Source organism: Condylura cristata, unplaced genomic scaffold, assembly GCF_000260355.1.
Source record: "Condylura cristata isolate star-nosed mole 26May11 unplaced genomic scaffold, ConCri1.0 scaffold00022, whole genome shotgun sequence".
Lineage (NCBI taxonomy): Eukaryota > Metazoa > Chordata > Mammalia > Eulipotyphla > Talpidae > Condylura > Condylura cristata.
In genome coordinates, this window is record NW_004567123.1 from 17,669,639 (window position 1) to 17,684,599 (window position 14,961).

Consider the following 14,961-nt stretch of genomic DNA (forward strand, 5'->3'; position numbering starts at 1 on the left):
CTGCTGCACCCTGTGGATTAGCTACCTGGACAGGGATGGAACTCATGCTGGATTGCTTCATAGTGCTGAGATTTAACCTGTGTCACCAGGGAGGCCCACAGCATGGTGTATTTAAAATACAACTCTGATCCTTACTTTCTTCTTCCTAGCCCCTTTTATCCACCTTCCCTTTTATCTGCAGATCCCCAAGCTGCAGAATAAAGTCCAAACTCACTTAGCTGCACTCTTGGGATCTAGCCCTGATGACTTCTTTAGACAGTCACCTTTCACTCCAATCTACCTACTCTACTCTTGTTTTCTCTACTTTCTGCATCCTCAATATCTCTGAACAATGTCCCAGTACCTCTATCTGGCAGAAACTTCTTGAGTGTCTTCAAATTTTAAGTTCAACCTTTAAGATTTTGTTTAAATATCACATACTCACCAAGGTCTCCCTGACACTCTCCTACCCCAGTTTGCCCCTTGATGTGTCCCCAATTTCATCAACTGTATTTTCATAATGTTGTGATATTTTTCATATCACACTGTAATCATCTGTTTCCATATCTGTCCCATTGTACTTGCCACAGACTTTGAGCATATTGAGATCAGGGACCAAGTCTTACCAGTTATGCACCACCAGGGACCAGCCAGGGCCCAACCATGGGGAGGCAGGTGCCATCCTAAGAAGACAGTAGGAAAATCAGCATGAAAAGTGAAACATGAACAGCTAAAATTACCCTTAAAGATTCAACAAATCACCCCTGAAATGCAGCATATATGGTTTTGTTTTCACTAACATGTATGTTCCCCTATAATGACAGGGAAGTCCAGGGGCTCAGCTCATACTCCCCCTGGGTCACACACCCACTGAGTGGAATGGTAGAGTTGTGGAGTCAAGCTTTTAAAACTAGTTTTCCCTCTTTATTTTGCTAAGAATATGAATTCATATCAATAAATGAAAGAACAGATGTATGGAAGAGTGGGCAGAATGGTGGATCTAAGAATATATGACTGAATAACAATCACAACAGTACTAAGGTTAGTAATAATAGTATTTATTGAGTACTGAACACGTGCTGGTCATTACTTTAGATCTATTAACTCTAAATCTATTACTCCACTTCTATCGATTTATTGAATCTTCAGACAACACTGTGAGGTTTATATTATCTTCCCCATTTTACAGATGAGAACACTGGGCCATAATGAAGTAAATGAGATATATAGGTAGGTGGGTGGATAGATAGATAAGACATAGATAGATAGATGGATGGATAGTAGATAAAACAAATAAAATAATGTCTCTTTCTCTGTGCCAGCTCAAAGCCTACCTTATTTCTTCCAACCTTGTTTCCTAGACCTCAGTGGTCAATCTGCTTGTTCTCTGACCCACTCAGACAAACCCCCATTCCAGCATTCATAATGCCAGTACATTAGGAGCAGCTGCTCATCCAACTGGTTCAATAGTTTGGACAGCCAACACCCACCTACTGCCTTTGGCAGCATATTCTGTGGCTAGCGTGGCCACAACAGCATCTCCAATCCCACATGCTGAGAGGTGAGGTTCATGTTCCCTACTGGAATCTGGTTGGGACTGTGACTTTCCAGAAGTGATGCCAAGGTTAGATAGCTGCACTTAACCTTTTTGGAATGCCTGTTCTTGCAACCCATAGCTGCCATGCTGTGAGGAAGCCCAGACCAGTCCAGGGAGAGACGGCATAGGAAAGCCACATGTAGTCGTTCTGCTTGACAACCCTACTGAGGTCCCAGCTGTCCACCAGTATCAATTGGCAGCTATATAAACAAAGTAATCCAGATGACTCCAGCCTCCAGCTGTTAGATCATCCCTAGCTTGGAGTCTTCCTCAGATGAGGCCCAGACATCATGAAGCATACGTCCTCACTGTCCCCTGTCCAAATTCTTGCATACTGAGTCTGTGGACATAGGATGGTTAGTTTGTGACACTCAGGTTTATGATTGTTTGTCTCACAATAATAGCAGCTGTAACATTTCCCCTGCTCCCCCTCAAAGGGAGGTGAGGGGAAGGCTTGAGCCCTGGGCTGCATTGAATCTGTTGTCAGTACACATAGTGGGCATGGGAAGGGTGAAATGAGGTCAGCTTCCAGGTGTCCTGATCTCCCTACACACAGAGGTCAAGACCAGGCTGAGCCCCCTGTTGATGAGGCCACGCCTAGGGGCTCAACCCCCACCCCTGAAAAAGCTTGTTCCGGCTCCGAGTCTGGCCTGGTTTGCTTCTAGGTTTTTGTTCTTTTGAAAACTGGTTCACTCAGTGGGTATTTAAGACAAAAACCACAGACCTTGGTCTGATTCGAGGGGAAAAAATAGTATTGGGGGTTGGGAATCTGACAGATCTAGGTTGAATCCCAGTTCTGCCACTTACCAGCCATGTGGCTTTGTAAGTTACATCACCTTCCTGGGCTTCTTCTGTGTAGTGGGGATAAGAATAGCTGCCACCTCATTGGTTTGTTATGAGCTGAGCAATGGAAAGTATACTAACTCAGTGCCTGGCACACAGTAAGAGCCCAAGAAATGTCAGTTACCTTTCCTCATTTCTGAGTGGTGCATACTTATAACCCATCTCTCCTCCATCCATACAGGGCCAAACAGTGTTCTGTGTCCCCAAAGTGTCCAACACATACATCTTAAATGAATGGACAAATTTCTCAAAGTTTCCTCAAGTCTTCTCAGCTCCTCTCTAACTTCCATCCTCATGTAGACACATGTCTCTTCCCAAGAGACACTGACCTCCCCAGAGATAAGGGCACTTGTTATATTCACTCTCTTTATCCTCAGCATACAGCATTAATCGGTGAGTACTAAAACAAATCAAAAGCCTCCTGAGTTCAGCATGGTGTCTTCAATTCAGGATCTACGTTGGCTTCTTGACAAGGACTGGAGGTGAAGCTGCCACAAGGCACAGCTCTCTACCACCTGCTTTCCACTTATCCTCTGCTTCTAGCTGCCATCTGTTGATCAGCACTTCCCACCTGCAGCCTCAACCCCACATTGTGGTCACCATAATCCACATGACAGACTCTCCAGGGAAGTCACAGGCTTTTATACCTCTCAGAAATGTTTGTAGGTCAGGAAAGCACACACAGTTTTAGAAGGTGTCTTAGGGAAGGTTTCCCCAAATGCAGGTCCTGGGTAAAGACTGGGAATGTGACAATTTATCTGGGATGAGGAGAAAGAATCCAGAAATGGTGCTAATTCTTGAGCTACCACTGTGGACGACTATCTCGCTGAGGGATGATGAAATCTTTCCCCAACTCCCAGACCTCTCGATTGAGAGGGGCTCCTGAGGCACTAGGCACCTGACACTTCGAGCTATGTTCCTGTAGCAAAGAGCACCTTTGGGCTCAGAGTCATGCAGGCCGCCAGCAGGTACCTCTAGGTGCTGGGCAGTGCACAGTCGGGTATCCATGTAAACACTCGCGTCACAGTTAGTGGCTGTTAACAGATACCAGTTACTCAAGGCTTAAGGCACAGGTGAGAGGCAGAGGTTGCAGGTTCTGGAGCTCCAGGTAACTCTGTTCCTTTAACTTCTACTCAAGGATGCAAGTGAGTAGGGACAACACCATTATCAAATTTGACTATATTTAAAGCAAATCGTTTGGGGGAATCTAGGACTTTAACGATTCTTTGTGCAATAAACCTAAGCTTCCAAGAGAGGTGCTGGAAACCACTGCCCCATAGCATGGAGATAATAATGATCCCCATATGACTTTGAGTCACCAGAGGCAGATTCCCAGATTTCCTTAGATCCACCCTCTGCGAGTGAAGTGCAGACTGCAACTCCTCTCAGCTCTCTGAAAGTCCTAAGTCCCATATGACAAGAGGAAGGGGGGGGGTGCTCTTCCCGGATCCTCCAAGTTGTGGCTCACTGCATAGCCAAGAGGTGTCTGCACCTATCCCAGTGGTCTCCGCTAGAAGCCAATCTACCCTTTTAGCAGCCACTTTAATCTGTGGATCACTTTTAATCTGTGAATTAAAGTTCCTTGCATATTTCTAGACCTTTTCTGAGCCCATTGCAGGAGGGGCCAATTCTGCATTGCAGACTTAGTCAACAACACCGATAATGACAAAGCTAAGGATTATAACAACAGCAATGACAACACGATACTTGACTCACGGAATCCTTACAGCAAGGCAGAACACAGGTGGGGGGAAAAGTGTCTCTAATATTTATGTAGCATTTTGCAGCATATCAAATACTGTCTCGGATGCTAACAATCTGTTTATTGAACATTGCCAAGTGACAATTGCTGGACTTAGAGCAGTGACCAAGATGGACACAGCTCCTGTCTTTAGAAAGCCCACATTCTAGTGAGAGATGAACAAGAAATAAACAACAATAATAAAATGTGATAATAAATAGCAGCACTGAATACTTGCTAATCACTAAACCCTGAAAATGTTTGTGTGGGCAGTCTAGTTGAGTATTGGAACTAGTAGTGTCTTGCCCTCGCAATGTAGATGAAGAAATCAAGGACTTGACAGGGTAACCTGTCTGAGGTCACACAGCTGGCAATAGGACATCTGGGATTCCTGAGCCCCAGATTTTTTTCTGGTTCATATTTGCCATCTATAAAATGGGAGCAAATAATAGTATTCCTCCATGGCATGGCATGAGTGTTAACCAAGGTAGTGATGGGGACCCTATGATGACCAAGTAGGAGTCACTGGTTTTCTCATTTCTGGCTGAAACGCTAACTCTCTGTGCCTGACCCTTGCCCTGATAGCTGCCTCTGTGCGGCCTGGGCTATGGACACTTGGCAGGGCTCTTGGTTTTTCAGAGAAAACACCATTTGCCCTCACCAGCTCTCTAATAACAAGGCCCCATGGAGTCTGTGCTGATTTAACTATAGATTGATCAGGAGAGCCGGGGCGGGAGCTCTCCTGTTTTGTATGGCAAGCTTGAGTGTAACTCTGGTGTGCATTCAAGCATTTAAGGGACAAAGGTGAGTCCCACCAGTGCTGTGCCTTAGGGGCTAGCTGAAGTAAATCAGGGCCCCTCTGCCTGGAACTTGTGTTTCTCCCATTCTCCATCTGGATACTCCCAAGCTGAGTTTCCACCACCAGAGCTTTTCTTTGCTATCCCTTAGACCCCAAATGTCCTTATTTCATCCTTTTTACAGTCATGATTTTTAAAGTTCAGCCTAAATGCCACGTCCTGCAAGAGGCCTTCTCTGATGTCCCAGCTGGGATGACTTCCTCCACTTTTTGAATTCCCACAGAACTTGATGGGAGCCTTCATCTGAAGGCTCTGACCATTCTCTTTATCCTACCCCCTCCCCACCTCTGGGAACGAGATCTTATTGGGAAACAAGACAGTGTTGTGCCCAGTGCCCAGTACAAGATTGGCTTTAACAGTGACTGAATGGTGAGTGGGGGAGTCTACATAGACATCCCTAGGGGCTTAAAGAACCTGGAGCTAAGAGCCCAGTGTCCTCCCAAACTTCCCAAGTGCCTGCTGGCCCCTGATAGAGCTCTCACATTCAGGCTACCCCCTGGCCTTTCCTTTGAGGCTGAACAACTAGCTCCCAATTTCTTAGGGCTTCTCTTGTCTTTTTAGGAACTGGCCTCCCTGACACTCACTGGCAGGGGGGGTGGGGTGGGGGCTGGGGGGGCGATGGAGGGTTGGGGGGAACGCAGAAGGAAAAGGGGAATTGAACTCAGTTCAGCAGGCAGGCAGGCAAAGGCTAGAGAGAAATAACTCCCCACATGCTCCCCCTGCCAGAATTGACCCATGCACCATCCTTACATCCCATGAACCACAGAGGAACCACTGTGGGGCAGAAACTATAATGGCAACAGTGGAATGTGCTGATCACTACCCCTTCACCCCTATGATCATTTATGTGTATCAGCTCATTCAATCCTTCAAGTGACCAGGGCAAGCGTTACTAGTCCCTTTTGAAGATGAGTAAACCAAGAGATGAAAAACTTCATTCTTGTTGGCAGAGGATTTAAACCCAGTTTAGCTCCAGAGCATCCACCCAGTCAATACCCTCCCTCCCTCAGCCCTCCTTCTCCCACCCCTGGTTACCACCTGCCTTACTCCAGCAAGGGCCCTTTGACCTCTGACCCTCAATTGCCCTTGCTGCTAGGTAGAATCCAAGGACCCAGGCTGCTGCCCACAGCGCCTGGCATCCTCTCAGGTGGCATGAATGAACCAGCTCATGAATATGCAGGCAGGCCTCGTGTGCTGAGTGCTCTCAGCTAAATCTGATCACAATGCGGGATAAATTAAGCGGCAGGATAAATGCATTAAAAATCACCGCCACAGGAACATGCTGTTCAAGGAGGGGCCTGAGAAGGAGGGAGAAGAGCAGTGGGAGAAGCTCCACCAGGCACTGCCAGCCGCTCCCAAACAGCCCCAAATGAAGTTCCCTTCCGTGGGGGAGGACCCTCCCCCCATCTCCACCCTCCCCCGGTTCCTATGGAAACGCAGAGTGAGTTTAGGAGGGGAAATGCCTAGCAATGAGAGATATGGGGAGGGACTAAGAATAGCAGCTGGAGCTGGGACTGGGGCAGGTGTGTTGACAGAGACTCTTTCCTGACATGGGGTGACAGGGAGGGCCTGGGTCGAGTCCGGGGTTCTCTCTGGCCCCTGGCAGCATCCAGAGATGGAGTATGGGGAGAGAACCATGTTCAGCTAGACACGGGTTCAAAAACAACACTAACAGCACCTAAATATTCATGGAACATTTGTTCCGTGCCTCACATGAGAGGAAGGCAATATTTCATCTCTCTCTCTCTTACAGGTGGGGAAGGTGAAGCTCAGAAGTGTAAAGTGACTTAACCAGAGATACTTGTTCAGGATCAGACCAGGTGATCTGATTCCATGTCTCTCTTAGGTGTACTACATGCCTGCTAAGGCACCATGTCATTATAATAATCACTTCACAGGGCAAATCTTGCTCATTCATTCAGCAGAGATTAACTGAGCAGCTAATATATTGCAAGCACTTATTCTAGATAATGGTGATGCAACTGGAACAAGACAAAGATGCTGCCTTCTGGGACCTGTATGTTTAATGGATGGAAGCCAGTGGCTCATAGTCTTCCTCTCTCTGGTCCAGACACAGGTTGAGTTCCAGAAAAAGAAATGCTTTAGGAAATCAAGGAATGACTTGAGGGTATCACAGAGCTCCAGTGAAATGAAGCCTGATCAGAGTTTGACTCTGTGACAAGAACAGGCTCTAAATCCAGCTCTGCCACCTGCTGGCTATGATCTCATAAGCCAGTCACTTAACCTGTTTGTACCTTGCTGTTTCCATCTATAAAATGGGGGTGATAACAGTGTCTACCTCTTGTGTCTATAAAAAGGTACACATTTCAGTACCTAAGACAATGCCAGGCATAGCCTAAGTGCTCTTAAATGTTAACTAGTGATAGTTTTATTATTAGACTGTTCAGGCAAGAGCTCTGCAATCCCCATTCCCAAGTAAAGGGGCTAAACATGTGCTTTTGTCCTTTCTACAAGCCTCTCCGACTTCAGTTTCCCAGAAATGTTGCCCTGGGTGGAAGGAAGGGATTGGTTGGTAGGTTCACAGGTCACTGGGAGTGTGGACTTGCGAGGGAAGCACAGCATTGCTCATTCACTCCTAAAAGCCCCCAGCACAGCATGAGGGAAGGATAGAAAGGAAAGAGGCCACCACAGGAGCCCCACTTGAATCAAGTGACCTTGATTGGGTTGGGGGCATCAAGCAGAGAAACTCTATTCAAAGAGATGTCTCCCTGGCTAAGACCCGCTGTCAAAGTTCATGAAGAGCATTTCTGTGCTCTGCTGTGCTCTTGCTCGTCTAGTGTTCTAAGTCAGCACACAACGGGGCTTGGCCCACTGTTCCCTTTAGGGGATTAAGAAGCATGGGAACTCAATGAGGGCAACAGTTAAAAGAAACAGAAGTGCCTGAGCCTTATGCAGGATCCTTATCTCCAGCCTGTGTCCAGATCCCTATGGCTTCCTTAGTCCATAGCGCCTGCCATACCCTTTGAGTCAGGGTCATCCCAGAACTCACAAGCTCATCCTAGTGCTCAGGGCTCTGTGCTTTGCAACTAGGAATTGGAGGCACTAAAAACTGCCTGGGGCAGTGCAATTCAGATAGATGACTTGGAACTCCCTGAAAACCCAGCTCCCAGCTTGAAGGTTTGATGCAGTTACTGCTAAGTTGACCAGTAAGAAGTTCTTGTGCTGGTTACTCAAGGGGCATGGAGGCATGACCACCACCCCTTCTCTTTTTTTTTTTTAAAGATTTATTTATTTTTTTGCATAGAAGAACTGAGATGTCGCATCAGAGGTGTGAGAGGACTCACCACACAGTGTGGAGAACAGAACAGGCAGATCTACTGAAATGCACTGCTGAGGGGAGCTGTGGGGAAGATAGAAGTCTGCTGATATGAGAGTAAGCTCCCAGGCCTGTGGGTTAGCTCCTGGCAGGGATCCAACTAGACCACTGCAGTAATAGTTGCTGAGACTTAATTCCTACACCACCAAGGGGGCCCTACAACCTCTCGTGGGTGATGGCTTTGCCTCTCTTTCCCTCCCCCCTCCTCCTCTCTGACCTCTCCTTTTCTCACTTTCTTTCTTGGCTGACTCTAAGACTGTCTTCATCTCAGATGGCTCTTTCCTCTCCCATTTGAGTAAAATGAGACCCTAGAGGATAGAGCAGTGCCATGAAGGAGGCACAGGATGAGAAGAGATGTGTCCCAGGCTGCCTGGCTGCCAGCACCCCAGGAATCTCTAGTCAGACCCTCTCCTCCCTGGGCTTTTCTTCCCATTGTCCAAAGCTGGTTGCCAGTGCACCCTGCTCAGCGCCCCTTAGTACAGTGGTGTTGCCACACTTCTGTGTTGGCCACCCTGTATGCAGATCAATCACCCTGCAGCCTGCTTGGAGCTCAGCCTCTTCGTGTAGCTCTTGAGTCTGCAGCCACATGCTGTGCACGACCAGCACACACACTTGCTCTAGTATCTAAGCATCAACTGTCTAGTAATGTCTTGGCTGCATCTCTTCTCTTCTCAGAACAATGAGCATTTTGGTGACATGTTACATTCTTTTTTCCCTGTCTGTGTAGGTAGGGATTTAGAGGCTCAGAGCGGGTGCGTGACCTGTCCAGGGTATTCAGGAAATTGGCTGAAGGACAGCAATGAGTTCAGGGCTTCTGTGTTTTGAGCCTGGCTTCCCGGGAGGAGCTGGAAGCTTAGATGGGTCTTCCTGGGAAATTCAAGGTCAAAGTCTTCTCTAAGTCATCAGCTTGATGAGCCAGAGATGCAGCACTAGCTCCCTGCCTAGTTTTGCAGAATTCATAGACTCCACCTCAGTTGCGCCTTTGTACTGGTTTGGTATTTACACTTGTGGTCAGAGACACAATATCAACAGAAATCCCCTTGAGCCAGCAACTCCACTACTATGAATGGAAGTGGACAAGAAGCAAAGATACTTCCCAAGCACATTTATTACCAAAGTCTTTCTACTTGAGCAAAATAAGAAATCTCTTCCCTGACAAGATGGCTTGTGTTTATGGCTAAGTTCACACATACAATGAAATACCATGCAGCTGATAAAAGTGATGTTGTGAGTGTAAATGTACTGACATGAACAAATAGTCAAAGTGGAATTTCATTATATATGTGTGTGTATATATGCACTCATACAAATATGTACTAGATATTTTATAGCAAAAATTTTAACAGTCTTAGTAGTAAAAAACAGGTGAACTTTGGAGTTTTTTCTTTTTATGTATTTTCCAGTTTTTCTTTAGTACATACTTAATGTGGAAAGAAAGCAGTATTAATTTTGCATTTACTTTTTCAAAAAATATTTAAACCTGTCAATTAGGAATTTGAATTCCAGGAATTATTTCTTAAGGAAATAATTAGGCAGAGCTCAAAGATCTAAATACAAGAATAAGTGGGGGCCCTTCTTGGTGGCACAGGGGGTTAAAGTACAGCACCATGAAGCTCTCGACAGCCGCTGTAGCATGAATTCAATTCCTTGTAAGGGAGCTGACCCAAATGGTGTGGCAGACCTCTTCTGACCCACCCACTGCTCCCCTCAGCAGTGTATTTCAATAGATCTGCCTGTTCTGCTCCCACTCTGTCTCTGGTAAAATTTCTCACTGCCCCTGCACCTCTGGCCTGTACCCCAGTTCTTGTATGCATAGATAAATCTTTTAAAAAAGAATAAACAACTTGGTGATGGGAAACCCGCGGGGATTACAATTGAGATGGGAAAAAAATGTACAAAATGATGTAAAAATAAACTGTTATTAAAAAAAGAATAAATGATGTATTATTTTGCATTAGGAAAAAACAGACTCAGGTAAAATTTTAGGCAATAGGAATGGGTTGAATAAAATGTGATTATAGACATATACAGCCACTAAAAATCATACTGTAGATGTGTGATTGTTCTAGGACAGATGTTTATGAATATACGATTGGAATGAAAAAACAGATTTCAGAACATTGTGTACAAATTATTCTCTCTTCCTTTAATATGTGCTTGATCCAAAGTCTGGAAAGACATACATTTTAAGATTAATGGTTGCTTCATCTGGAGGGATTGATTAAAAGTAATCTTAATTTTCTTCTTTATATGTTTCTGAGTATTTTACCATAAATATGCATTATTACATAATTTTTAAGATTACTTTTTTAAGGAGGAAAATAAATAACCTGTTCTAAGAGGTCAGGCAGTGAGGAGGCAGTGAGAGGTGGGACCGGGACCCTGACCCAAGCCCCACCCCACCCCCACCCCCAGGACAGGAAGGAGCTGAAGAGCCTGGGAAGAGAGCTGGAATTGGGGGCAAACAGCTCAGCTATAGGTGTGGAGCTTCCCTGCGCGCCTGCGCACTGACTAAGGAAGAGGCCCCCCCCCAACCCCCCCAGGCCTGCTCTCTGCCATTCACCCTCTGGAATTAGCTTACAGAGACCATTTTAGGAAGCCTGTGGGCGGTTGGAAGCAGCTTGTGAGGAGAGCTGGAGGCCGGCTGAGAGCTGCTGAAAGTGAGTGCCCAGAGGAAGACAAGGCAGAAAATATCGGGAAGCCAGCACCCTTTTCCATTTTTCTTTTTGGTTTAATTTTTCAAAAACAGTTCTCTGGAAAACCCTTGCTTTGTTAAAATGTTTCCTCCTCTTCCTCCCCCACCTCCTCTAAGATTCCCAAGAGGGGCCAAGTCTAAGCCTTTGAGGTCAGCACCAGGGTTCTGGCCTCAGGGCCTCCACCCACTCCCTTTGCATGAATTGCTCACCCTATAGTGGCCACAGTTTCCTTTTTTATCAGACTAGACTGGAATGTTCTCTTCTTACTCTGAGGTTCCCCACTTCTGGGATTCTACCTCAGGAGTAAGACAGTTGAAAACCAAATGTCTCTAAGGCCTCTTTATAGCTCTGTGATTTATGCTTTGAGAGTCTAAAATACATTGGCAAGGGTCTCTGGATTTTGAAACCCATGGCTTTATAATTCAGTGGTATCAAATCCCGAAGATTCTAGTCCAGATTCTAGACAAGTGACTGCTCATTGTTCAATATCAAGAAACAGTATCTAGGAACACTCCTCCATCTGACTCTCTGTGTCCATACTGAATCTGAGTCTGGCCTGGCCATGGGGCTGCAGCTTGTTTCAGTGGTCTGAACATGTGTTTAGACTCCAGGGATCGTCCTGAAGTAGATATGGAAATGATAGGTCATGAATACTGTGTCCTCCAAAAGTACCAGTATGCAACAGACCTGCCCCAGGTCAATGGCAAGAGTACCCATCATCTATACAGAACCTAACTATGTCAGGCAAGGGGATTTATAGAAATTATTAGACTGTGGAAAAAAATAAGTAGAAACCAGCAGGCTTGGGCACCAAAAAAAGGAAGGCTGCAGAGGCCAGAGAAAGCTATAACAGATTTGACTGGCAGTGACAATGCACTGTAGGCTGCCTCAAAGACCCAGCACACTGTAAGTCCAAATCCCCATACCATGTTGCACACTATGTCACCACTTGAAGGATAAAAAATACAATGTTTGATCAGATCAACATGTCCATAAAAGATGTCCTTTAGGTCAAAAATTTTATGACCTAGTTCTTACATTTCTTACACATATCTTGCTTCCGACCACAGAGATATGGCTCCCTAAATGTACACAATACACTCCTCTACTTTTTATCTTTACAGAAAGATAGTAGATTACCAAACACCAACTTCTAAAATACTTTGCTATAGACTTAAGGTGATCTTTCTATTGTATGCAGCCCACCTTTCACAATGGTATACCAGTTACAATTACCTTAGAAGCGTGAGTACAGCTGACCAGAACTCCCTGCTCGCCAGACTAGTCCTCATCCTTGACTGAAGATAGAACTCCTTTATTAAAATTTACAGCAGTATATTTTAGTCAACAGAATGTAAGAGGTCCACTTTCAAGATGAGAAAGCTGAGACTCAGCGAGGTCTAGTGACCTCAGGACAGCTGGACCCAGATAAGCTGACTCCAGAGCCCTGATAACTACCCTAGCACCTCCCAGCAGACCCCATCGCTGCTGACTCCTGATAGGCAGGGTATGCCATAGGAAGTGGCTTTAATATAATCAGCGCTTCCAGAACAAAGACCCAAAGCAACCACCTATCCCTGCCCAGCTTCCCAGCTAGGATGTCCGAGCTGGGGCTTCAGAAGCAGGTGGGGCCTATATTCATGCCCACACCCATGTGGATGACTGTGTAGCTCCAGGATGGTATATCTCTGTATGTGTCCCAATGGATGTGTGTGTCTGAGGTGGATGAGAGGTTTCGTTGTGTCTGCTTCTGTGTGCAATGCCATTTCTACCCAAGACAGATGAGTGTGACCTCTTTTGAGCCGGACAGAGGGAAGTAGTTTGTGGGAGAATTCTGGTGCATGCTCCGTCCTGCTCTCCTCATATTATTGGCTCTTTAGGTCTTCATAGACTTGGGTCCCAGCTTTTCATCCAGATTCAAGTTGAATCTGGAATCACCAGTTCCCCACATCCTTTGCTTTCCCTGGCTCCCAGATCCACCAAGTGGCTGGACCCAGCACCAAGCAGCATCTCAGGAACCTCTTGGGCCAAACGGGGGTCTTGTATCAGCCTTGCTTCATGGAGACCAAGTGAGGCCTCCACAAAAAGGCAGCTGGTGCTGAGCCCTGGTGTGTGTTCACAAACAACTCACTTTCAGTCACTGGACTCTCCTTCCCTCTATGCTGAATCAAGTGTGCTAAATATCTGTGTCTATCTTGGGACTTGGCTGCTTGCAGAGAAAATCCTAGAAAAAAGGGAGATATATGGTGTAAGAGCTAGAAGGCAACTTCACAGTCACCTAGTGAAGCTTCTTTCTTGGTGGAGATCTGTGTTATCTATTAAGCATTCTAACTTTTATTTGCAGACCTTTTCAGTAGAACTCACCACTTCTTAAGTGCTCCTTCCATGCTGGCAGCTTGATGGTAAGTTCAACCTCACACTGAAGTCTTAAGAGCTGCCTCCTGAAAATTCACCCCACTGGTCTAGTCCTGCCTTCTTGGACCCAGGTCTCCTGCCCTCTAGGACAGCAGGGCTCAGCACCTGCTGCCTTTTTGTGGGGCTTGTCTTGGTCCCCATGGGTCAAGGCTGACACAAGACCCTAATCCAGGACTCAGCCTTGATCATTCTAGCTGAGGTGTGTATGTATGGGGAGCCTTGTGGGGACCCTCAGGCTGAGGAGCTGTTTCTTTCACCAGCGTTGAGGACCCTCAGAGACACACCAAGTTGAATAGACATAGGAGGCCACGGTTCACTGGGAGCCTGCCACATGGCTGCAGAGATGAAGATCTCCAAGACCTGCCAGGCCAAGGACACTGGGAGAGGTAGCTAGATTCTGAGAGAAGCTGGGAGTGGCTGTGCTAGATAGGTCTGTTCAAGGTCTCCAGGACAGCTCAAGCCTCTAGGGAGATTTGGGAACTATAGTCTGGGTTTGTATGTGCATAGTGAACAGATGACATGGAAGGGTGTGGCTTCCTCCAGGGTGCTGCCAGGATGAAGGATGACGTATGCAGAGAGGTTGGTATATAGAGGGGGTTTGACGAGCACTGCTGCTAGGACATTATTCATCCAGCCACCCCTTCATTTACTCATTTTCCTCCTCTGGGCCAAGTCCAGCGATGAAGACTGATGACTGGGAAATGAAGAGGAAGGCCAGGCAGAAGAGGGCAGACTCAACTCCAGCATATTGTAAGTCAGCACATGTCCAGCACACAGACTCCAGCTCTAGATGCAGGGCACAGAGAACTGCAAATATCTTCAACGCAGGTCCTTGTTTCTGGAGATGGGAACATGCAGCCCCTATCCCTTTAGGTGCTGGATGCTGTGGTTTCACAAGCTGGGACAGAGCTAACTTTATAGCAGAAAATTGAGTCCCAGAGAAGTTAAAGGACTTGTCACAAGCAGTGACAGCAGGGCCAAGATTCCTGAGTTGCTTGCAAAACTGGACTTCCTGGTGGAGGGCAAAGGCGAGGTGTTCAGAGCCTGCATCAACTCTTGGGCCCATGCTGGTAGATCTGTGTTACCTGCCTGACTCAGCAGCCTTACCCCCACATCGCTCCAGACAGGTCACAGGATGGCTCAGACCCGACTCTGGCATGAACATGCTCTGCAATCTTAGCTGAAACCTTTGCCCTCTCTGGGTTCATCTCACTATTCTAAGGCACCAGTGTTGGAACTGGATCAGGAAAGACAAACAGGCTTCCTCTCACGTACCAGCTTCCTGTGGTTGACAGAGAAGTAGCTCTGGTGTAAGTCTTCCCTTTGGGAGGGTATGCTCCTTCGGGCACCACATTGAGAAGGAAAGGGCATCAGATCAATTTCTCATGTCTCACCTAGGGAGGGGCATGGCAGCAGGTAGCAGGGAGTCCTGCCTGGTTCAGAGTATCACTAGCCACTCCCACTGACCCCCTATCCCAACCACATCCTGAAAGCTC